This window comes from Coptis chinensis, chromosome 8 (genome assembly GCF_015680905.1).
Source record: "Coptis chinensis isolate HL-2020 chromosome 8, ASM1568090v1, whole genome shotgun sequence".
NCBI lineage: Eukaryota > Viridiplantae > Streptophyta > Magnoliopsida > Ranunculales > Ranunculaceae > Coptis > Coptis chinensis.
In genome coordinates, this window is record NC_141463.1 from 75,560,507 (window position 1) to 75,586,982 (window position 26,476).

Here is a 26,476-nt window from a genome sequence, read left to right on the forward strand (position 1 = left end):
GTAAAAAAGTTCAATTTTAAACTCGGACGTGACGTCCCACTTTAAATTAAAGAGGGACGTCACTTGAAGTGACGTCCGAGTTTAAAATTTCTAAATCGTGACTTTAGAATTAGATAGGGACGACACTCCAAATGACGTCCGAATTTGTTTTTACTCAGACGTCTATTCAAGTGTCGCCCGGGCTTTTTATTAGCTGATAGCGAGAGGGGGAATTCTCCACCCTCTCTATTAACTAATACTCTATTACCTACGGTATAACACTCCCATTGGAAAGAGTTTTTTGACATTTGGAGTAAAAAATTTCCACTCTATACGGTTTACACCCCCCATTGGAGATGCCAATAGAGTATTAGTTGATAGAGAGGGTAAGGAATTCCCCCTATCGCTATCAGCTAATAAAAAGCCCGGGCAACACTTGAACAGACGTCTGAGTAAAAAAAATTCGGACGTCACTTTAAGTAACGTCCCTTTCTAATTCTAAAGTAATTTTTTAACTCGGACGTCACTTTAAGTGATGTCTCAGTTTAAATTAAAGAGAGACGTCACTTTACGTACTTTAAATGACGTCCGAGTTTAAAATCTAATTTTTTTTACACTTCTCCATTGGGGAGTATAGAGTGTGGATATTTATAGGTTATACAATAGTATACAATTAGAGGTGTAAAATCCTAATGGCACCTACATAGAGCCTAGGTGGAGGTGTAATTTTACACCCCCCATTGGAGATCCCCTAAGAAAAGAAGATAAAGATAAAAGAAGAGAGAGAAAACGTGGGGAGAGAGAGAAAAGGGGTTTAGTTACAAACCGAACCCTCTTTTGCTCCCTCTTGGATATTTGCAGGGGTTTCAAAAAAAAAAAGTTAAGAAAACAAAAAGAGACGCTAAGAGTGAAAAGAGAGGGATAGAGTGCTACTGCCTTAAGAGTGGTAAAGAGATGGTTTCGAAGAAGAAAGACTATCTTAACGCCGGTTTTCAAGTTCGCCTGATTTCGAGTTTGTTATGTCAACTAACGTTTTCGCTTTTCGATTAATTTCGGTGAGTAGTCTAAACTTACTTAACTCTTTTATAATTTTATTGTTTGATTATCACATAATTTGTAGTAGTTATGCATTTTATTTAATGAATTTGGAGATTTAAAAAGGTATTAATTAATTTTATCAAATTCATATATTGTATATTATATGTTACTTAGCAAGGTTGACAATTTGACATACTGTCCTTCTGTCGCAAGGTTCACAGTTGTTTGATAAAGATTTTTCATAGATTGTTAAGTGGTTTTTGGTTCTGTCGCAAGGTTCACAGTTGTTTGATAAAGATTTTTCATAGATTGTTAAGTGGTTTTTGGTAGTCTGCAAGATGTTGATTGCTTTGAATGATTTATTAGAACATTTGGATTGTTTAAAAGGTTGTCTAAAGCTACGTTAAAAACCTTATAGATTACTATTTTAACTAAAGGGTATTGTTTGATTTTGATGCATGAGATAAGTACAGACGCCAAGATTCCCTTGTTGATATACGTGTTTTGATGGGTATTTTCCATGTTAGTTTCTTGTTAGCAAATTTCACATGCTAGCTTATGGTGCTGGGTTCTCTAACTTCCTTTTTGTTATATATATATTTATATATATTGTCTAATTTGTGGCTAAGAATTGTTAACTTCAATTAAAGAAGAATGTGTGGATTTAGTTATTACATTAAAATAAGTCATGATATATGATTTCCATGCATAGGAGAAATGGGTTTTGAATACCAGGAGGTATAACACCCTTTGTATTTCTCCTCACCTAATAATTTTGCAAGGTTATAAGTCTGACTTTAATGTGCCGCGTGAGCATAGCCTATCTATTAGTTTTGAACCATTTTCTTGGTGTATAAGGATACTACATGAACACGAACCCTTCTATTAAATTTGATAAGTACTCAAACAGGCATACATTTTGTTTCAATATTAGTGCGTGTTGTTTGGTCCTGTTCAAGTCATGAATTTTGTCTGATTTGGAGACGAATTTCAGTGTGTTTAGAGATTGATTTTGGTTTTCTTTAAAGCACGTTAAGTAAGTGTTATCCGCCCTCTTTCAAACTCAAAAATCCCCATAGCATTTCGGTTTATGTAGAAAGAGTTACACCTTTTGGAAGTTGGCATGTCAGAATTTTCTAACTGTAGAAATCCGGTCTGTGCCTGGTTTGGAATCGAGTTTTCATATAGTTAGGGTCAGATTTGAATTCTCGCCAAAACATGAAAAAGTGATTTTTCCGAGTCTTCTTTCCAACCCAATTGGCCTCATCGCATTCCGAGGTCTGTGGAGATAGATATAATGTCTGGAAGTTTGGTTGATAGAAAACAGTGCGTCAGAAATCAGTTTCTGCGTACTGTGTTCAAGTCCAGTTTTAAAATAGTTAGGATGAGAGTTAGAATTTTTATAAAACATAAAAGAGTAAGATCTGGAAGTCTGCTTTCTATTCCAATTGTCCTCATTGCATTCGAAGTCCCGTGGAATTAATTATGATGCCTCGAAGTTTGACTGGCAGAAAATAGTGCGTCAGAATCAGTTTCTGTGCACTGTGTTAGAGCCTAGTTTTGGCACATTTAGAACGAGATTGAGTATTTTTGTAACATAAGAAAGTAAGTTTTGTGTGTTATCGTTTCAACAAAAAAAGCATTGATGCATTTGGATACCTGTATAAAGAGTTATGTCATTCGGAAGATAGTACATCAAAAATCTAATTTGCTGAAAATTAGGATTTTTACCGTTTTTGACATAAGTTTTCTTCTAGATGGGCTGAGGTTGGGACTTCGAGCTCTACATGAAGAAATATATCTATCTTAGTTTTCAAATAATCAAGTGGTGTATCATTTAAATGACTGTAGAAAACGTTATTGCTTTGACAAGTTAGCTAGAAAACCTACCGTGTTAATTATCCTTTATGTGCATGAAACTGTTTTGGAAAATATGTCTAGTAATAAACTAAGATTCTCTTAAACTCTTCTTGGGTGTTTTATATAGTGTTTGTAGCCTATTTTTAGACTGTGGTTTTATTTGGAACCGACATGGTTCATAAGATCATTTTTTTTAGAATCAAAAGTAGAGAAATATTCATTTGTGAGTTTTTAGATTTAAAGGCTTAATATATCTCTGGGTATGAAACTTTACGTATATGATTGTGGGGGTAATTGAAACTTATTGCATGTGATTATATATAGTATAAATTGTTGTTTTCCTTAAAGTTACATACAAGGATGTTGATATTTATTGGTTAAGAGCTACGTAAGGCTTGATTCCAATTTTGAAAGATTTTGATACGTAGACAGCTTTGAACAAAAGTGCTGTCACTATATTATATATATTATATATTAGTTTTTGTGATAACTATATGTGTATAATGTTAATATTTAATTGTGTACGTGATTGTGGATGTTTGAATTGTATTTGATTGATGACCATTCATGTTGCATTCAATGATATTTAAATACATGATTGATTTGCATTGATGCGTGCAAATAACTTTCTGCATGTGTGATCAATTGTTATGCATGATTAATGCTAGTACAATGATAAGTGAGCTGAGAATAATATTTTTAACGAGTCGACCACACCTTTAGAACTCTCCACGCCTTAGGATTTGGTAATGATATATTATAACTTGAGATATCATGTGATAGGAAGGTATTCATTGAATGTGTCATGAATGACATGTTAGTGTTATGATGGGTATTCTTTGAATGTAGCGGGAAGACTCAAGGTATTCATTGAATGTGCCATGAATGACCTATTAGTGTTATGATGGGTATTCTTTGAATGTGGCGGGAATGACCCAAGATATTCATTAAATGTGCCATGAATGACATGCTAGTGTATGATGGGTATTCATTAAATGTGGCGGGAATGACCCAAGGTATTCAGTGAATGTGTCATGAATGACCTGAGATATTGAATGCCCATAAAAGGTAGTGATTATGCGAATGGAAAGCCCAGAGATGGCTGTGACTCACAAGTTACGAGTTTGCAAGATGTAAATATGTTCTTGGAGGCGATATCCCCGCTTGGGACATATGTCTTGTAGTGGTACTCGGTGTGAGAGAGGCACACAGGTATCTGTGATTTGGTAAATGTGTAAAGTGCAAATCGTGGAGTAGGAACTAAAGGTGAGGTAAGTAAATAAGTTATTAATAAACAAAATACATTGTGGAATTGAATGAACAAAAAGTATGTGAATTTGTGTGATGTTATGGATGTGAAGTGTGACTGTGAATAATATTAGTGAATGTTTGTGAACTTTTATGTGATTGTGAAATGACTATAATTTGATATGTTATTACGAAAATATTAATGACTTTTGATAGTCTAAGATCTATGGTTATGCATGCAGAAATTTTATGACGTAATGATGTCATGTGAATGACTACCCTTGATATAAGTATTATGATAATTGGTATTCTCCGAATATGTGGGACGAACCAAGTTATATAAATTAGACTTAAATGTTTTAAATAATGAGGTTTGATTATAAATGAAAATTTGACTAGCTGAGATAAATCATTTTATTGTGATGTCTAACTCTATTTTGTATGAGGGTAGGATCTATTAATCTTTTATGCAGGGACATAAATATTCTACCCTAAGATGACGTATTGGTTTAAAGGTAAGGTGTATCAAACCCATATTTAATTAGGCTATCAAATGTGTATTTACTAAGTATAATGTAAGTGATATTTATATTGTGAGTTATTTTGGAAAGTGGAAATGATGAGTATTGTTATATGAGATTCTTGAAATTGTATATTGGGGGTGAAATCTTACTTGGGAAGAAACTACATGCCGTTTTGAGAAAACAGAACTAATTTGTCTTCAAAGTTGAAATGATTGTAATAGTATATTCATTTATTTGAAATATTGAACATATTATTTTTATATTTAGTCTTACTCATACTAGCAAATTCAATTTACTGACTCATGTTTGCTTTGTTTTGCAACATGGGTGTGTTCTTGGAAACATAGATGGTGGAAAACAGTGGATGAAGACACGTGATTTGGATTTGCTCTTAGAGTCTTCTAGTTTAAGTTTTCTGAAATGGAAAGTTTTGATTCAGAACAGATGTAATAGAGTTGGTTAGTTTTTTTTTTTTTTTGTTTATTCGTGAATGAAGAGTTGTTATTTTGATCTAGTTTGATCTCAGATATTTAATATTGTGTTTGATAATATGTTATTAGGGTTTCGTTTCATCCTGGGTTTTCAGATGATTGAATAAGGTGACAATTGAGATAATTATATCTTGAATAATTCTCTATTTTAAATATTCTGGAAATTAGGGGTGTGACAATATATCATGAAAGATATGTTAAAACTTCACGTTTTGACAGAAATATTTATTTGCACAAAATTTTGAAAGAAAACCAATTTAATCTATGCAGGTTAGAGGGTAAGGTAGCTATCATAACTGGAGGCGCAAGCGGTATTGGAGCAAGCACATCAAAGTTATTCGCAAAATATGGCGGAAAGGTCATCATTGCCGATGTCCAAGATGACCTTGGGCATGCGCTGTGTAATGAAAACCAAGACATCTTTTACATCCATTTCGACGTCACTGAAGATAATGATGTTAAAAATGTTGTAGACACTGCTGTAGCAATGTATGGTAAACTCGATATTATGTTAAATAATGCTGGGATAGGCGGAAAATCTCTTATTGATGTCTTAAATACGGATAATGATGATTTCAAGAGAGTGCTTGATGTGAATGTGTATGGTGTGTTCTTGGGTGCTAAACATGCCGCAATGGTAATGATCCCAGAGAAAAAAGGTAGTATAATTTGTACGTCGAGTATTGCTTCGGTAGTCAATGGTGAGACACCACATGCTTATACCGCGTCGAAGCATGCTGTGGTGGGATTGACTAAGAATTTGTGTGTTGAATTAGGACACTATAGGATTAGAGTGAATTGTATCTCTCCATATGGAATTGTATCACCAATGTTGAGTGGTGCAATAGGGCTGGATCTGAGTACAACTGAAGAGATTGTGTACAAATCAGCCAATTTGAAAGGGATACGTGTGAAGGCAGAGGATGTGGCTGAAGCAGCTGTTTATTTGGGTAGTGATGAGTCCAGGTACATAAGTGGGCTAAACCTTATAGTTGATGGTGGTTACAGCACACAACTACTCCTACTTTTAGCATGGCATTGAAAGCCCATTTAAGTACTCTATAAAGAACTCTGAGAAAAAGAAATCGAGAGCTTGTATGTTGTTCAATAAATTTGTAGTTATGTTGTTTTTTGTGTCAATATTTTCTTGAGAAGTTTCATTTGTTTTGGTGTAAGATCGAATAGTCTAGTAATCTAGTTATGGTAGATGTAAAAAGAGGTGCTGTGCAGACAATGCTAGACATACACAGACCTAATGAAATTGGAGATCGGAGTAGTATCTTCAGGGTTGTGATGTAATGCTCAGGCTAAGTCCAATGGTGCGGCAAAACACTAAATATGACGGGAATTGTAATTCAATGGTGCGTCAAAACGCTAACCTGCCAACACTATTGGTATAACTTTACCTATCTATACCGCCAGTTTTAATGATATAACGTATGGTCCACACGCCAGTACGAGTGGCAAGCAAAAGAAATTGAAGAAATCTAATCTACACGCCATATTTGTGTGGCGGCTGGAATTTTGGTTCGGTGGCAAAAGAGGGAGATAGAGTTGGGAGAAAGGGTAAAATGGAGAGGGGGTTTAAAACAGAAAAATCTACATGCCCATTACCAATGGCGGATACAAAACAAAATTTTCTAATTTTCCACTTTCCACCCGCCATTACCGATGGCGGATGGCGGCTAGATGAGCTGACTTGTTTGGGCTTTCCTCTACACTCCTATGCCACTGGCGGGTAAAAAAACAAACTATTGGGTTCGTTGGGTCCGATTAAGCTATCCCGCTAACCCTATTCATTGTTGTATTGTGGTTTGGTATTTTAGCACTCTAAACCATCGGACTCAGCCTCAAACACCCCACAGCTTGACTTAATGGTCAAAAAGGTCAAGGCCAAAGTTTTACTTTAGCAGGGTGGCATAGATGCAACTAAGGACCAAAATATCACCGATATATCCGATATATATTGTTTTTTTGGTACACCGATATCGATATTTTCGACATATATCCACCGAATATTGAATCTGTTTTTTTTCCAATATATAGATATAAAACTTTATATCGCTGATATAATCGATATATATGATATTTACGATATATATCGTTTGACTTTTTGACCATTTTTTAATATAAATCCGATATTTCCAATATATTTTCGATATTTCTGATATTATATATCTAATATTTTCGATATTTTAAATAGTTTGGACTGGTCACAAAAAAATAGATATATCTGATATATATCGGTTTTTGGGTACACCGATATATTCACCGATATTGATATTTTGGTCTTTGTATGCATGGCCCAAAATATCGCCGAGATATCCGATATCTCGCCGATATATCTTGGTAAATTGGTACACCGATATTGATATTTTCGACATATATCCACCGAATATTGAACCCCTTTTTTTTTGAAATATATCGGAATTTTCGATATGAAACTTTATATCGCCGATATAATTGATATTTTCGATATAATCGATATATATCGGTTGACTTTTTGACCATTTTTAAATATAAATCCGATATTTCCAATATATTTCGATATTATATGTCTGATATATTTGATATTTTTGATATTTTAAATAGTTTGGACTGGTCACAAAAAAAAAACGATATATCTGATATATCTCGGTTTTTGATACACCGATATATTAACCGATATCGATATTTTGGGCCTTGCTTGTATGCAACTATTTCAGCTGATTGCCTACTACCATTCCTCTTCGATACAAAACAAAGTTTAATATTCAAACAAAGACCACCGTAAGCGGCGGGCAATGCAACTGAAAGGGTGAAGTGAGATTTGATGCCGGCAATTTGAGGGTCAGAGACAGTCATATTACAACTACTGCAGTTCAGATTTGTGTAAATAATTGTTCTTGTCATTTTTAGTTTTATAAATGTTTCGTTTTGTATGTGAAAGAGTGTGTAGTACTGGTAGTACATCAAAGGAGTTTTTGTTTACTCAAGGTTCAAGAACAGCTTTGCTCATTAGACCTATTTCTAGTAAACCCACACATGATAACTCCTTCACAGTTTCTTACCTCATTGATTCATGTGGAATATCTCATGAGAAAGCTATATCTGTTTCCAAAAAAGTCCGACTTAAGACACCCACAAAACCAGATTTAGTCCTCACCTTGTTTAGAGATCATGAATTCACCAACACCCACATCTCCAAAATCATTCAAAAGATCCAAAACTACTATTATATAATGCTGATAAAACCCTTAAACCCAAACTCAAGTTTTTCAACTCTATAGGTTTTTCTGGCCTCGATCTTGCACATTTAATTTCGAAAGACCCAAGCATACTGATGCCAAGCTTAGAGAATATAATTATACCTGCCAGGTATCCTTCCTACAGAAAGTGATGTCGTAGCTGCGGTTAAACGCACGACATGGATTCTTACGCACGATCCGCAACAAAGGCTTGCACCCAACATTGCTCTCTTGCGAACTCATGGTGTACCCGATTCCAATATTATAAAGCTATTACTTCAGAGTTCTGGAGCACTTTTGAGGGCCGATCGGCTCAGAGAGATTGTGGAGGAAACTAAGAAAATGAAGTTCGACCCTTCACAATGTTCATTTGTTAAGGCAATTCATGTATTGGCGTGCCTGAGCAAATCATCATGGGAAGCAAAATGTGACGTTTATAAGAGGTGGGTCTGGTCTCAGAAGGCGATACTCATGGCATTCAGACGGCAACCTCTATGTATGTCGTTATCTGAGAAGAATATAATGAGCACTATGGAGTTTCTAGTGAACAAGATGGGTCTTGATCCTTTACTATTTTCTGAAAGGCCAGCGGTATTGGCACCCCTAATACTAGTATCCCTTTGACCAATTCAACGGTACTAACGCCCCTCCATTAAATACACAAAAGACACTAATGGCAAGCAAAGACACTAATGGCAAGCACCTGTTGCAGGATCGCACAATCCACGGTATCGGGTTGCCGCGAGATCCCATATCCCACAAAAGGTGGCTGCCGTGAGTTTTAAAATTTTTTTTTTTTTTTAATAGCCACCAGAAAAAAAAGTTAGTTGCTACGAGATGATTTTGTTTACTAAAATGGAGTCTTTGCTTGTGTTAATTATCAAAACTCTTCTTCATTAATTTGATCACAAAATTTTCTTATAGCATATGAAAATATTTGCCGCGAGATAGCAAAATTATGACTCAATTGTATATTTTTTTTGTCATGGTTTTGGTGTTGTTCTTGGAGTGTATAAAGAAACTTTAAAGAAGAAAATGAGGTATATATATGTCGTGTGTGTTCAATAAGCAAAATTTGAAGTGAAAAAAAACAAAAAACATAAAAAAAATATGCCGCGGCGACTGCCTGTCGTGGGATATGCAATCTTGCGGCAACCCGATACCGTGGATTATGCAATCTCGTGGCTGTTGCCTGCCATGGGATATGAGATCTCGCAGCAACTGCCTGCCGTAGAACTATGGACATGTGGGGTGTAAAATGACATATAAGGAATAACTATTATTGTTTTACTTTTTGTGAAAGGGGTGCTAGTCCCATTTATCGGGGTACCAATACCACGCCCCTTTCTGAAAACCCAATGCCTTTAAAGTACAGTTTGGAGAAGAGGACTATTCCGAGGTTATCAGTCATCCAATTTTTAGTCTCCAATGGTCTTGTTCGGAAAGATTACAAAGTGTCTACATTGTTATTGATGTCTGATAAGGACTTCTTGAGGAGGTATGTGACCAAGTTTGAAGATAAAGTTCCTGAAATTTGGAGTGTGTGCTTACAGAAGACAAATGGTTTATGACCTTGTTGCAGCGTGAGATGACCTTGCTAAAATGTTAATCTGGCAATATTTTATGACCTGTTTGTGTCAGTGTCCTCTCATTTTAAGTGACAGATAAGCTCTCACAAATCACGTTATTGTACTTGAGAATAAAGATAATTTGGCTAACAGATGCAACAACTAAATCACTATCTTGGAGAATTCTTCAGTGGTAAGTTTGCAGCTGCTTGTATACATCGTCGATATAAGAACTGGTAGTTGGGGTTTAGGCTCTCCAATGAAAGAAGGTAGAGCATCACATTCTGTTGTAGACTTTTAGTTATTGGAAGAAAGGTTTACGTCCTTGGGAGTGTTTCACGGTGACCTGTGCATGACCACTTATTTGTGGAAAATTTTATCTTCATATGCAGTTGTATCGCCAGTATTGAGTGGATCACCACTGAAGAGACTGTACAAATCAGTTAATTTGAAAGTAACATTTCTGAACGCAGAGGATGTGGCTGAAGTAGCATTTTACTTTGGTAGTGATGTGTCTCGGTACGTAAGTGGGCTAAACCTTATTTTTTATTGTGGTAACAGCCCCATGCACTCCTGCTTTTAGCGATCAAAGCCTTTATGTTTATGTACTCTATGAAAATTCAGAAAAAAAAAATTCTTGTCTGAAGCTTGGTTGAACAGTTAGGTTTATATGCTGTTCTAAAATCTGTACTTTTATAGGTTTATTTATGTTTGTTTTATTGGGCTACATCAAAAAGTGCATTCCCTTTTGATGTGGATGTAAATGAGGTGCCGTGTGTTGTTTTTTGGTTGCTGGTTCCCTCTGGTTGAAATTTTACAAAGATGAACACCCCTATGATTCCTGCTACAGGTTCTGAAGGTCACCACATTCTTCCAGGGTGCGAGTGTGTTGTTTTGAGTATTGGTCCCGACGTATTCAGTACGTGTTTTCATGTCCTGAGCGAGTTATCATTCAAATCGCAATCTTCAGTTTTTTTAAGCCAGCTAACAGATGGCTCTGATTGTTCCAGGCGTGTCTAGAAAATAGTGCTTAGGAAGTAGACAAACACTGAATGGCAATCTTTTTTCCAATAGACATGAGATGGTTTAGGGAGGCATGAAGGACATATTTGAAGTACAGAAAACGGAATATTACCTGTGCAATCAAAAATCAAGGCTGTCCATCCCAACTCCGTGCAACGAGACTAGTATTAATGGTCTCTCCAACTGAATCTTAATGCGGACCTTTGATTGCCAAGTTGATAGGTTCCTTATAGAGATTGGAGAATAACTAAACATAGGCAAAGACGATTTAATTTTGTTTTCCCACGATGGGTGTGTAAAATCTCACAGCACAACTTGAGACAGCAAAACAGGAATGTAGCTCTTTACAGGAATACACGGTCGCTTTGTGCGATATCTCAATCGGAAGAACTTGGCTAAATGGGCAAAACTGGTCTTTTCGTATGTTGCACTGAAAAGGAAAAGAACTGTGACCTGATGCAACTCTTCCAATTGAGACTTTGCTTTTATAAACATTCCTGTATATAAGAAACCAAGAATTGGATGTTGTGGACTTTGAGGCCTTGAGGGTCTCGGCGACGTAGTGTGGAACTACAACTAGTGCAGACCAAAACGTGACTGCGTTTCATGATTTCTTGCTTTCTACTTTCATTTGAAACAAGTGAGTGGCTATTGTTTTCTATTAGCAATGTTTCGTTTTGTTTGCAAAAGAGTATGTAGTGGTAATTCTAGTAGATCAAAGGGGTTTTTATTCACTCAAGATTCAACAACAACATTTCTCATTAGACCCATTTCTAGCAAGCCCACACATTGAAACTCCTTCAAAGTCTCTTAATGTGGATTGTCTCATGAGAAAGCTGTTTGTGCATCCAATAAAGTCAATTTTGAAACCTCCACCAAACCAGATAAAGTCCTCACGTTGTTTAGAAACCATGATTTCCCAGACACCCACATCTCCAAAATAATTCAAAACTACCTAAGACTACTATTATCTGGTGCTGATAAAACCCTTAAACCCAAACTCGAGTTTTTCAACTCTATTGGTCTTTCTGGCCCTGACCTTGCCAAGGTCATTTCAACGGACCCAAACATCTTGACGCTAGGCTTAGAGAATAGAATTAGACCCGCCATTTCTTTCCTCAAAGGTATTCTTCCTACAGACAGTGATGTCTTAACCGTGATTAAACGCTCAACATGGGTTCTTAATCAAGATCCTCAAAAAAGGCTTGCACCCAGCATTGCCATCTTGAGAGCTAATGGTGTACCCAATTCCAAACTTTTGAAGCTCTTACTGTCAAGTGCTCGCACTTTTTTGAGGGCTGATCGCTTCTGTGAGATTGTCGAGGAAACTAAGAAAACGAAATTCCACCTTCACAATATACATTTGTTAGCGCAATTCATGTATTGTCAGCTTTGAGCAAATCATCTTGGGTAGCAAAGCGTGACATCTATAAGAGGTGGGGTTGGTCTGAGAAGGAGGTAAGCACTGCATTCAGATTACAGCCTATGTGTATGGGGTTATCTGAGAAAAATATAATGAGCACTATGGAGTTTCTAGTAAACAAGATGGGTTACAACCCGTTACTAATTTCTGAAATGCCAATGCTTCTATTGCACAGTTTGGAGAAGAGGACTATTCCAAGGTTTTCTGTCTTACAAGTTTTAATCTCAAATGGTCTTGTCGAGGAGGAAGCTCACAAAATGACTACTTTGTTAAACATGCCTGAGAAGGACTTCTTGAGGAGGTATGTGACCAAATTTGAAGATAAAGTTCCTGAACTTTTTAGTGTATACCAAGGGAAGACAAATGGTTTATGACTTTGTTGCAGCGTCTGTACTGAGTCGATCTTTCTAAAATGTGGTTCGGGAAGTAAAGTGTCAGTATGTAAGCCTACAGTTATTAAACAAATATCTAATCTCCTTTTTCTGCCTGTGTTTTTTTTTTTTTGCATATATTGTAGTGTTTTTTGTCTGTGCTGATGTTCTCTGGTTTAAGTGATGGATAAGTTCTCACAGATACTGTTTTTCTCCTGTGAAAAGAATGATAGTTTGCTTAACTGATGACAACAACTAAACCAATATATGTTCATTGACCATATATTTAGTGGTTTGTTAGAGATACCCACCCAACCCACCCACCCACAAGTTGCAAGATCCAACGGCTACGAGATGAAGTTCTTTTTTCATGTGAAGAAGCACCGTTGGATCTTTAGGGGGGGAGGGGGGGGGGGGGGGTGTCCCTAACTGACCCTAAAAGGAGTACGTGCCTACGTGGTATCTTCCACATGGCTTAGAGGTTCTTTAGTGTGTTTAGTTAGATTGGATAGGTGATATAGAATAAGATGGCTGCTTCTAAGAGCTGAAAACATATTAAAAAAAAAATTACTTGGCCAAATCTGGCACAACAACAACGAAGTTGAGGAGGAGAGGGAAAATGTTGTGCATTTCTGTCTTCCAAAGGAAATGTACCTTCTTTTGTGTGCGCAGTTCACCAGTTCTCTGTGTTGGTGGTCTCATGTTTTAAGTGACGAATGGCTTCTCACTAGATAATGATGTTCTGTGAAAATAAAAGATAGTTTAATTAACAGATGACAACTACTAAAGCACTATTATATGTGACTTCTTGTCTTGGTTTTGACAGCGCTTTAGCATAGTTAGTTATATTAAAAGCCTAAACTACTGCAGCCTGCCCCTACGAGTAGTGCTACACGGACCTACTTTTTAGACCTATTATTGCGACTCACTATTTGGATAACATTGGTTTGCATTACAATACACACGGACACATATCTCTATGTAAATCAATGATTATGACTTTTGACACATCAATAGGTCCAAATAGTAGGTCAAATAAGTGGGTCGGTCTAGCATTACTGCTGCCACTACTAAGTAAAATTTAGAAGTCTTTTGGTAGGATAAGTGCTTGAACTGATTGGTAACGTTCGGACTAGTCTAACATTCGATCAATAACAAACGTTGTCCTTTCCCCTTGAATCTCTGTACTCATTGGAAATTTGTCTTCTATGAGAAAAACAATGTAGTGTGGGATAATTTGTTAATCATCTCATCACATAATTAGAATCAACCATGTGATCATACGGTAAATCCATAACTGTGTCAATGTTGCAGTCAACCCGCCCCCCACCCCCCTTCTGCCTTTCTTCACGGAATATATTCTACCAGGACCCAACCACGGGAGCGAAGCAATGTGTTGCTTCTGCATCTGGGCGGGGAAATTTAGACAACAGAAATGAAGGCTAGCTTATGGGAAGTTCTTTTAACCAAAAGGTATGTTCCCCAAGCTTTGTAAAATTTATATTGGTCTTATTGCATTCAAGTAACTGTACATACACATTTTAGAAGTAAAATCAATTTCATTTTACTGATTTGAGGTTAAGATAATAACACTAATAACCGGGTAGTGGCAACAGTGTTGGAGCAAGCACAGCGAAAGTGCTCACCAAATATGGCGCAATGGTCACCATTGCTGATGTCCAAGATGGCTTTGGTGGTTGAATGTTTGCCTTTTAAACATCAGCAAGGGTAATGATCCCAAAGAAAAATGGTAGTGTAGTTTTTTCTTTTAGTGTGCATCACTTGTTACTGAAGAAACACCTATTTTCTACGGCACATCAAAGCTTACTGTGTAGTTTGCTAAGCATTTGTGTGTAGAATTAGGCACAATATCCGATTAGAGTCAATTGTACATCTCCCTGATTCCTCATGGAGTTGCAACTGCAGCGGTTATTAATTGACTGGAGATGGATCAAAGCAAGGTTGAAGACATTTTCTATGAGTCTGCCAACTTGAAAGGGATAGTTTTGAAGGCAGAGGACAGGGCTGTAGTGTGTTTCGGTCATGATGAATCTAGGTACAAAAGTGTATATAGTTGAAAGCGCAATTATATCAGTATTGAAAGCGCAATTAACACTAAGTAAGCACTCGCAAGTGCCTGTTGATCGTATTCCTATTTTAGCTTAGTCATTTGCTAATATGCTTTCAACCGAATTGTTTGTGTGTGAAATGATTTCTCTTGGAGTCTTGGATGTAAGTTTATATGATTCCGAAGAATTGGCAAGTGAATATGACTTTCTCAATTGGTTTTATGATTGAAAAGTCATCATGAAAATTTCATAAATTTGTATGTGTCGTTGTTCTTGTGGTCTTTTACTGATTATATGAAGGCAATCAAGGCATCTGCATTTTCGTCTCTGTACCGTCCGAGAGGGCCTGCAATGCTACATGTTGATATTTATTTATTTTATTTTTTTTGGGTGACTAATACATGTTGATTCAAAAAGCTTATACTCAAATAATCTATTGACTGTAAGCTTTTAACCATCGTCATATGGCGTAAAATGCAATTTTGTATGCTCACCTACGATAACGAAGTCGTTGGGCCAACGCAACTTAATTGAACATCAGCCCCATATTAAACATAGACATTGTAAGGACTAAGGAGAAGACATTAGACATTCTGTCAACACGGGGGGTGGGGGGTTGGGGAGAGTTGCTTTGAGTATTGTTTCAGACGGTATTCAGTACGTGTTTTCATGTCCTGGGCGAGTATGTACTTATCATTCAAATCATAGTCTTCAGTTGTTTTATGCCGGCTAATAGATAGCTCTGATCGTTCAAGGCATCTCTAGTATGTTATGTATGGCTTTAGAAGATACAGCTTTGGAAGCAGACGAACACTGAGTAACAATCCTTTTCTCCGTACTGCATGGTTCATGAGATGGTTTAAGCCCTTTAAGGATGCATGAAGCCTATGAAGGAACATATTGAAGTACAGGAAACTAACTACTACGTTTGCAACAACAACACAGCAAATCTGCCTTTGGTTTTGTAAAACTGAGACAAAACATGCATGGTTATGTATGTTTGACGGTGGCCAGCAGCATTGGTGACAAACTTGCCAAGGCATGAAAGTAGTCACTGTAGACACCCAACACAATCTTGTCATCCAGTTTGTAGGCATAGCTAAGCTTACTAGGACAAGGCATTTACAGTTTATTGCGACATCATACGTGCTTTAGACACTGGCGTCCACTCCTCAGAATGGAAAGTTGGTGGCATGTTCGACAATGGCGGTAATAGTAGCAACTCTGTTGTACAGACCTTGAACGACACAAGCAAAAACCCTTAGTTTCATTTAAAATGATGCTGGATGTCCACAGAAAATAAGTTCTTTATCAGATGATGTTGTCATAGTATTCAAGTGCTTGGAATCAAGCTGTTGTGATAGACACACAGTGGAAACGAGTGTTCAATAACAAGATCAACCACAAAGGTGTGACTTTTAATCAAGACAAGTGTTCTAACAATACCTAAGCACAAACCCAATATCTCTTTCAACTTGCAAAACATAAACAAGTAAAGAGATGGAATAAAGAACATGTTGGAATCTCTGTTGTATTTCAAAGTACTTGTGTGTGTGCAAAGTGGAGGAGAAGAACATAGAGTATTCTCTTCACTTTTGTGCATAGAAGATAGTCCCACATTGGTTATCCACCACTAGCTAAGTAAGTATATGAGGATTTCCTCTACCATAAGGGCGTGCACTTAGGATATAAAGGTCGGGCTTACTGTGTGCATTTAGTTAGTGGTTTTAATATAGATTACTTCTAGAGAAACAGAACTTGCACATTACTGTCCTTGTCTCTTTATTCGTTTTCTTTATTCGCATCCAACATAATACACACCACAAGACAATGATTTAAGGTGGTTCGACAATATGCCTACATCTACACGACGAGATCGATGATTTCACTAGATTACAAGAAGAGCTCTCAATCACTCACTTAACAAGTGCTCTCACTAATCTCTCTTTTCTTTTCTCTTAAAGTTGTTATTTAGTTAGTGGTTTTAATATAGATTACTTCTAGAGAAACAGAACTTGCACATTACAAACCTTAGCCTCTTCTTCTTCTCTTTTTACTGTTAACCGCCAGAGAGAGTTATATCGTCATTCTAGAGAGCAACCTGTTCGAGTGCAAGTCAGTCTGTTAAATCATTGTATCCTATGAGGAGAAGACGCCATTCTAGAGAGCAGCCTGTTCGAGTGCAAGTCAGTCTGTTAAATCATTGTATCCTATGAGGAGAATACGCCATTGTTGCCTTTCTGCACCACTTGAAGGACGAAATCTTTTCTTAAGGACAGTCTAATCCACGCCTTGGTTGTTCCCTGTTAATACTGTCCTTGTCTCTTTATTGTTTTCTTTATTCGCATCCAACATAATACACACCACAAGACAATGATTTAAGGTAGTTTGACAATATGCCTACATCTACACGACGAGATCGATGATTTCACTAGATTACAAGAAGAGCTCTCAATCACTCACAAAGAATAAATCACTCAATCACTCACTTAACAAGTGCTCTCACTAATCTCTCTTTTCTTTTCTCTTAAAGTTGTTATTTAGTTGTATCTACTAAAAAGACCATATATGCTACCCTTTAATTTTAGGGCGGCGGTATTGACATCCATAAAATGGGACTACCACCCCTTTGAATGATATATGTTACCAAATAAGTTGTTCAAGACACTAAATAAGATGCGTCAAGACACAATATAATATCCAAAAAGAGGTGCTATTGAATGATATATGTTACCAAATAAGTTGTTCAAGACACTAAATAAGATGCGTCAAGACACAATATAATATCCAAAAAGAGGTGCTAGTCCTATTTTATGGGGTGCCAATACCCCAGCTCTAATTTTAACCGGCAGTGACTCACGCTCACGAAAGAGTGGGTCGCTCCTTGAAAGTTCGTGGTTCTCTTTTTCAACACAAGCAGAACAACTTTTTGGACTATAATTTTTTTCCTTTGATTTGAGCATTCAGCCAGGACTTCCCCCTTCCCCCTTCCCCCTCCTTCCTTTCTATCATATTATATTATATAACCTTACCCGGGAAGCAAAGCGATGAGTTGCTTTTACATCTGGTGAAATATAGGCAACAGAAATGAAGGCTAGCTCATTAACAGCTATCTTAGCCAAAAGGTATGTTACGTTACCCAAGCTTTGTCAATTTTATCGTGTTCTTATTCCAATCAAGTAACATAGACATTTTAGAAGCAAATGCTGTTGGGAGATTTCACTAGAAGGTCACACCTCAATCTAGCTACTTTCTATCCCAAATGATTTCAACTTGGAGATCACACCAAGGAAATCACCCACCCAAGACTTTGGTAGTTATCACAACAACCTCAACAAAGCAAAACCACTACAATATCATCACAATCCATAGCAACAATAATAATGGAAGTAACAATGCAAAGAGACACAAAGATTTAGGTGGTTCGGTAAATGTTACCTACATCCACACACAAGAGCCGAGTTTCCTTTATAACAAAGATTGGAGAGTTTACAAGAGATCAAGAATCAATAAGAAGAGACCTCACTCAAACCCTAGCTCAATAGAGCTCCCACAATACCCTAGAAATGAATCTCTCAAAGTTGTACTTCAAAACCCTAATCTATTTCCTTTTTATATAGGTGTACATAGACAAAGGGAAGTAAAATGGGCTTGGGCGCAATTGCTGAGCTTGAGCTTATTCATAGGAGCCTTGGCCCTTCTCTTCATTAGATCATGAGCTGAGATCTTTTGGGCGAAGCGAAAGAGCTTCTTCTTCGACATCATCATTTACAGACGAGCGCTGAAGCCATGGACACGTCAGCGCCTCTTCTTCATCAGTGCAAAGGTCGATGTGGTATACGGACAACCGGAGCAAAGCTCGGCGGTTCCAACAACCCAACAATCTCCCACTGGAAAGATTCTTCATGCACATCACATCTCAATTGTAACAACTCAATCCAAAACCAATATACTAAAGAAACACTCGGCTCATCCATCATGGTCTTCAAGCAAGAAGACCCACCGGTTGAACACTTCAACTTCGCCTCCACAACACCCTACCATGACATAGACATGTCTCCGTGATACTCCATGAATAATACAATATCCATTTCACCGCTTCCCAATGATGTTTGCCAAGGTTAGCCATAAACCTCCAAGCAACTCCCATCGCATGGGATATATCCTGTGCAAACTATGTACCACCGCCTAGGGGTTTGTCGGGAACCATGCAAGCTCTTGCTTTTTGCACACCATATTCTCTCTATCCTTCCGTAGGAAACCCAACATTGTCTTGTCGCGTGTAAATCTCCTCAACATGGTCACAATGGAGGTGAGCAGTTTTTACATTTAACTGCTTAAGATTTAAACCTTCCGCTACAACAATACTAAACACTGACTGAAAAGTATTTGGGGAGAATATCATTGCCAAATATTTCTTGGAACCATCATGTTCCTCCTTGACTCGATACACCCATTTGCTCTGTAGAGTCATGTCCTTGGGTACTTTGGCCAACTCCCAAGTGACACTAAAGACGAGGGACTCCGTCTCATCATGCATAACAAGCTCCCACTTGCTAGCATCACCAACCTCCAATGCCGCATCATAGCAATGAGGTTCACCATCATCAGTAAATAAATAGGTGGAGGGAGGATACTTCATGCTCTCTGATGCTTTGCTGGATAACCTCCTCCTTAGTGCACGAGGTGGAGATGGACTTGGTGGCGTAGTCTCTTCACCCGAGTCACTACTATCATCATCTGACTGTGGAACTTCCACAACACCACGACTCATATAAGAGCCTTCCAACTCAACATACTTTCGGTGTCACTAGAATCGGCTCCGCGAGGTTGCTTTTTCTCGTCCTTGTACAAAACCATCTCAGTGAACAAGGCATTTTCTTCGAATAATTTTCCGTTTTGGTCATCCCAAAAACGATAACCAAGATCATCATCGCCATATCCAATGAAGGTACACTTGACATCAAGCTTACTCTAGCTTGGTCACTAGTGTGCACATAGGACTCACACCCAAACACTCTCAAATGGGAAAGGTTCACATCCTTCCCACTCCACACTTCCTCCGAATTGAAATCCAAAGGTACCGATGGTCCCGGTTGATCGAGGGTAAGTCATTGCGGCTAACACTTTTCGCCTTAATTGCTCAGTAAGTCCGCTTGATACACCTAGCCCTATATGTCAAGTGTTCTAATCATCCGCTTTGCGACCCCATTCTCCGAGGTGTCCCTCATGAAAGTCTTTTCCATCTTGATGCCCATGTTAGCACAATACTTCTCAAAACCTGAATCAACATACTCTCCATAATTATCGGATCTCGAACTTCTTCACCTTGAAGCATGTCTCATTCTCAACCATGGCCTTCCACGTCTTGAACACTTCCAATACCTCGGACTTGTGTCTCAAGAAATAGACCCACACCTTCCTAGTATGGTCATCAATGAACGCCACAAAATATAACTTTCCGCCAAGTGAAGAGACATTAGTCGCCCCCGGAAGATGAATCAACTCAAGCTTCCTAGCTTTGAAGTTGACCCATCTCCCGAAAACTCATTTCGCTTTTCAAACATGCACCAAAGTCAAAGTTCGACTCTGCGGGGAGTTTTTAATTGGAGTGAAGGACTTGCATTCCTTTCTCACTCATGTGACCAAGTCTGTGCCAAACATTTGGATCCTCTTTGCCATTTGCCACGGCATTCGACCCACGCCCGTAATGCGGTCATGTGAGAGTACCATCCTTGTCGCCTTTAGCTTAACTATTAGAGAACCCTTAGAGATTTTCCAAGTATCCTTCATGAAGATTGTAACAAATCCTTCACTAGCCAATTGACCCACCGAAATCAAATTCTTCCTCAATGAATATGTCGAACATCCCCTTAATAACCATGTCCTATCTTTCAACATAACACGGACATCACCTTTGCCAACAATGGCACAAGATTGGTCATCACCAAGAAAGACCTTTCCAAGGTCACCTTTGGTGTAGTTCACAAAGAAATCTCGATTTGAGGTCACATGGAATGATGGAATCTAAAACCCAAGACTCCTTATTGTTCTCCATCGAACATATCAAAGCATCATCTTCCACTTCAACTACATTAGCTTCTTGATTCTTCTTGTAGTTGTCATTCCTTGGTGTTTGGCATCGGTTACTATATAGTGGCCGTGCAAACCACAATTGTAACATATAATGATACTATCATCTCTAGGCTCATCACTAGGGGCATGAGAGTTCATTCTCCCCCTTCTATTTCTCGGTCTACCACGACCCTTGTGCATGTGCATCCCATTTAACCCGATGTCGAGGCTCCATCCGAACTCCTTGAATTTCCTCCGCTAAGTATCATACTAACCACATCGTCAAATTTCAACTTATTCATTGGGAGCCACCGATAGCCGCGAATCAGTAGCCTTCCAACTTGGGGCATTTGTCCTATTATCGCCAACGCCTCACTTCATCACTAAATGTAATCTCAACCGACTCCAATTAATTTTCGTTTGGTTGAATTCAACATTCTCATGGGAAGAGCTTGGTAATCAAATGACTTTCACAAAGAAGGTTTTCATACATGCACGTTAGTGCCTTCATGAGAACCGTCTTCTCATTTTAATGTTGAAGACCCGACTTCGGAGACTCAATCGGATTGTGGCGAAGGCCTTTCTATCTAGCAAATCCCATTTATCTTGGCGGAATCTCATCGGCTTTCACATATCAATGTTTCCATCAAATCCTTTTGATAGAGAACATCCTCAATTTGCATCTTCCAATAGCGAAGTTTGTTCACAAACTTCTCTATGAGTGTTTTCCTTTTTATTCATCATGACTTAATGAACCAAAACAACGATTGGAGAACTTCTCGGAGGAATTTCTTCAAACACCAGGCTAAAGGTGGAGTCTTTCCTCACACACCTTGTTCCAATGATTCAAAACCGTGCTCGATACCACTTGTTGGGGAGATTTTTTAGAAGGTCACACCTCAATCTAGCTACTTTCTATCCCAAATGATTTCAACTTGGAGATCACACCAAGGAAATCACCCACCCAAGACTTTGGTAGTTATCACAACAACCTCAACAAAGCAAAACCACTACAATATCATCACAATCCATAGCAACAATAATAATGGAAGTAACAATGCAAAGAGACACAAAGATTTAGGTGGTTCGGTAAATGTTACCTACATCCACACACTGGAAGAGCCGAAGTTTCCTTTATAACAAAGATTGGAGAGTTTACAAGAGATCAAGAATCAATAAGAAGAGACCTCACTTTCAATAGAGCTCCCACAATACCCTGAAATGAATCTCTCAAAGTTGTACTTCAAAACCCTAATCTATTTCTTTATATAGGTGTACATAGACAAAGGGGAAGTAAAATGGGCTTGGGCGCACTTCGGAGCTTCCAATCAAGGTCATATTGGCCTTGGCGCCCTCTTCATTAGATCATGAGCGAAAAGGCAAGACATCGGGGCCATTGCACGAAGCTGAAGCCATTTAGCGGTCCTTCTTCATCAGGTGCAAAGGTCGAGTGTGGTATACGGACAACCGGAGCAAAGCTCGACGGTTCCAACAACCCAACAAATGCATTCTTTGCAGGCTAGAAGGTAAGGTAGCACTCATAACCGGTGGTGCCAGCGGAATTGGAGCGAGCACAGCAAAAGTCTTCACCAGGTATGGCGCAAAGGTCATCATCGCTGATGTCCAAGATGACCTTGGCGCTACAATTTGTAGTGAAAATCAAGACATCCACTTCATCCATTGCGATGTCACCCAAGAAAATGACGTAAAAAATGCTGTTGACACTGCTGTAGATAAGTTTGGGAAACTTGATATTATGTTCAATAATGCTGCGATAAGTGAAAGACCAACCACCTCTTTCCTAACAATCGACAAGGATGATTTTAAGAAAGTGTTTGATGTGAATGTTTATGGAGGCTTCTTTGGCGCTAAACACGCGGCAAGGGTAATGATCCCAAAGAAAAAAAGGTAGTATAATTTTTACATCTAGTGTTGTTTCAGTTCTTAGTGGAGATGCACCTATTGTGTACGGCACATCAAAACATGCTGTGGTGGGATTGGCTAAGAATTTGTGTGTGGAATTGGGACAGTATGGGATTAGAGTCAATTGTATATCTCCTCATGGAGTTGCGACTCCACCAGTGAAAAGTGTGGTCGGGATAGATCTGAGTAAGTTTGAAGAGATTGTGAGTGAGTCTGCCAACTTGAAAGGGGTAGTTTTGAAGGCAGAGGATGTGGCTGAAGCAGCAGTGTATTTGGGCAGTGATGAGTCTAGGTACATAAGTGGGCTAAACCTCATTGTTGATGGCGGATATAGCACAACCTCTACTGCTTTTAGGATGGCAGTGAAGGCGCATTTTAGCAATTAATTAATAGCAGAATTCTACTTTGCTGAGAGCTTGTATGTAATTCAATAGATTCTCATGTGCATTTTATGTTTTTACTTTTACTTGTATGGTTTTTGTCTGAAATGAATTCTCTTACCCTAAGTTTTATATCCCGAAAAAATAGCAGGAAAACTGCCTCTACCTTTGTTGTAAGATTGAATAGCATCTTAAATATGTTAGTAATATTGTTTGAGCGGTTCCAAGCTGTCAAATTTTCTGTGGTCGTTACGTCTGTATGAACATTTGGTTGAAATATGCCTAATATAGTAATATATGTTGGCTTGAAGTGATCGCTAAGTGTGAGAAACTTGATAGCATGTAAGTCTGTTGGTGTGGTGGCAACTCTCTGCAGTAGTGCTGTAGATTGAACTACTAACCAAAAATTTCAAGAAATGAGGGAAATAAATCTAAATGATTATTTGAGCGGAATACAATCCCAATTCCAATACAAAATTTGTTTCCCAGTTTTTTCAGTAGTTATTTACTTCTTTTTGTGAAGTAATTATCTTGTAGAGATATAGTGCTAATATCATAAATAAACGGGTTTTTTACATTTTTGTCCTAGTGGTAATAGTGATATTATAGTTTAATTTGGTCCACAATTAATTGTTTATTGTAATTTGGTCTAAAATTGTCGTTAAAGTGTATTGACTGTGAGTTGACCGAACGACCCACGTTTATTCCGCCTATATATTTTTTGAAATGCCCATAATACCCTGCACATATCATACACGCGACCTACTTGAAGACCAAACTGCAAATATTGCTATTAAAAGTAGGACCAATTACTAAAAACTACATATGACATCATCTCATTCAGTCAATCCAATAGTAGAGTTTAGATAGTTAAATTTTTTTTTCTTGAACACCACTCCACCACCACCTCCACCCTCCATAACAATCTGAATTGCCACCACCACTACCATCCAAAAACAATGTCCACCATTAACACAATCAACTACCAATCAAAAAACACAAGAGCTTCTAGCTCAATTGGTTGTGTACCCCTCTCCTCATGGGAGAGGTTGCAAGTTCGAATCCTACCAAGTGTTGGTTGGAATTTCTTTATTGTGTAATTATGTGATGGGTCTTTGGGCCAAGTGAGCCTTCGGGCTAGAAACAAGATGCTGCTACGATGGGTGGACCAAGGAGCAAAAGCAAGTCTTCATAGACAAGGTGGAGGCAGTTGGGTCTACTAAAAACTGGCGCATCGGTGAGAGCCTTCGGGCTAGGTTCCCTTAGGGGTGATGAGCCTTCGGGCAATGTAAGCCTTCGGGCTAGGGTTTTTTAATGTAACCGGTTTGGGGGTGCATCGGTGAGAGCCTTCGGGTTAGGTTCCCTTCGGGCAATGTAAACCTTCGGGCTAGGGTCTTTCAATGTAACCAGTGTGGGTTTGCCTTAACCCTCTAAATATTTCAAAAAAAAAAAAAAAAACTACCAATCAAAAACCCAGTTCTCACATTTTCACTTTACGATCATATTTTCAAGTTTGTCGGCGATCTTTGAACATTCAAGTTTGTTGCTGATCTTTGATACTCAATTTTTTTTTAGATTTCGAGTTAAGATAAGAGTTGTTAAGATTTTTGTCTCATTTATTAAGGAGTTTAAGTTGACATTTCAAATACCCAATTTTTTTTTTTTTTTTTTTTTTTTTTTAATTCAAAGTTAATTTTTGTAGTCTTATAGTGTTTTAAGTTCAAAAGGACAAATGATTTTGATCTTTGTATAAAGTTGAGAGAGCTAGATGACGGTGATTGTTGAATGATGATGAATGAGGTGATAATTGAGTGGTGGAGGAGAAGGGGGTGGTGGTAAGATATAAAGAAGATGAAATGTAAGCTTGGGACTCGATTAGTGGCCTGGGATACACATAGGGTGCGTTTGTTTACCAGGAATCGGACTTGAGGAGTGGAATTAACTGGAATCCTTGGTAGACCACTCACTTTTGGCCTATTTGGAGACATAGGATAATTGGATTCTAAACGGACTCCAATTCCTTTTATTAAGTCTTTGATAGATCCCTGTTAATCTAAAAGGAATCCTAGACTATGGGAATCGGTTTTTTATTTCTAATCCGAAAATAGGGAAATAAACTAAAAATTGGAATTTGTTAGAGGACAGCAACCAAACACATTAATTGAAGTAGGAATTGAATTCCGATGATTTCTGAACGTTTGCCAAATACACATTTTATAAGTTTGAATTAAATTATATTATAATAGATTCCATTCCAATGGTTTCCTACTCCATTCTATTCCTAATTAGTTTTCAGTCTCAGTTGCCAAACACACTCATGGTGTAAAACGAGCTGTTGATTAAAAACAAATGATTAAATGATGGCCAATTCAATAATTTTAAGGGTAAATATGGTATTATGAAATTTTATATGGCTTTGACGAGGTCAAAGTGCAATAAATGATTAATTGTGGACCAAACCCTAATATCACTATTATAACTATGACCAAACTGTAAAATACCCAGTTAAATGATGGCTGATGATTTTAAGGGTAAAAATGGTATTATGAATTTTTTGACGGGCTAACAACAATTTTGGACCAAAGTGCAATAAACAATTAATTATGGACCAAACTCTAATATCACTAGGACCAAAATGAATTTAATAAACTATGGATGAATGACTATCAAATATGACTGATTGGAGTGATTGCAACTAAGGGGTGTAAAATGTTCGACCCGCCCTTCTTATGTAGTGAGGGGCAGGCCAATGAGGGTCAATGCTAAAATTGTGAAGCCCTAACTCTCACTTCATCCCTCCTTTTAGAGAATTGAGGGCTGGGCCAGAGGGTCACGTTTGATTTCTCTCTTAAACTCTTTATTTACAGTATAGTCTTGCTAAATTGATACGTGATAAATTAATTATCACATTTAAATAATAATTTTTCTCAACTCGACTTTAGTTAATGTACATAATTAATAATTTAGTTAAAATTTGTAAGATAATAAAATTTAAAAGTTTTGTTCTTAGGTTCTATGTGTCGATACATTCTATGAATCAATATGAAGTGTATATGAGACCAAAAATATGATGTGGTGTTATAAGTTGTAAAATAATTTGTGTTTGATTAGTTAAAGTTAATTAAAAACTTCATTACCATATACCAATGATCATATCACATAATTGATTCTGATTTATATTTTATTCTAGCTTATACATAGAGAAGTGACCCGGGTTCATATCCCGACAGTGGAACAGTTTGTTCTTTTGAACTAGAATTTTCATGTAACGTTGGAT

General features: G+C 37.7%; 1 long non-coding RNA gene and 2 pseudogenes across 2 annotated transcripts; all 3 read left to right on the plus strand.

Annotated features, from left to right (window-relative positions):
• The first annotated feature begins 4,621 nt into the window (after window positions 1-4,621).
• LOC147483070 (secoisolariciresinol dehydrogenase pseudogene) lies at window positions 4,622-6,267 on the plus strand (annotated as a pseudogene).
• A 5,043-nt stretch (window positions 6,268-11,310) lies between these two features.
• Window positions 11,311-12,868, plus strand: LOC147483071 (uncharacterized). The gene is made up of 2 exons (XR_015204474.1): window positions 11,311-12,416; window positions 12,557-12,868. It is a non-coding gene; the product is annotated as an uncharacterized LOC147483071 (long non-coding RNA).
• Window positions 12,869-17,779: 4,911 nt separating this feature from the next.
• LOC147483072 (secoisolariciresinol dehydrogenase-like) lies at window positions 17,780-23,435 on the plus strand (annotated as a pseudogene). The gene is made up of 2 exons (XR_015205466.1): window positions 17,780-17,946; window positions 22,415-23,435. The product of XR_015205466.1 is annotated as a secoisolariciresinol dehydrogenase-like (transcript).
• The last annotated feature ends 3,041 nt before the right edge of the window (window positions 23,436-26,476 follow it).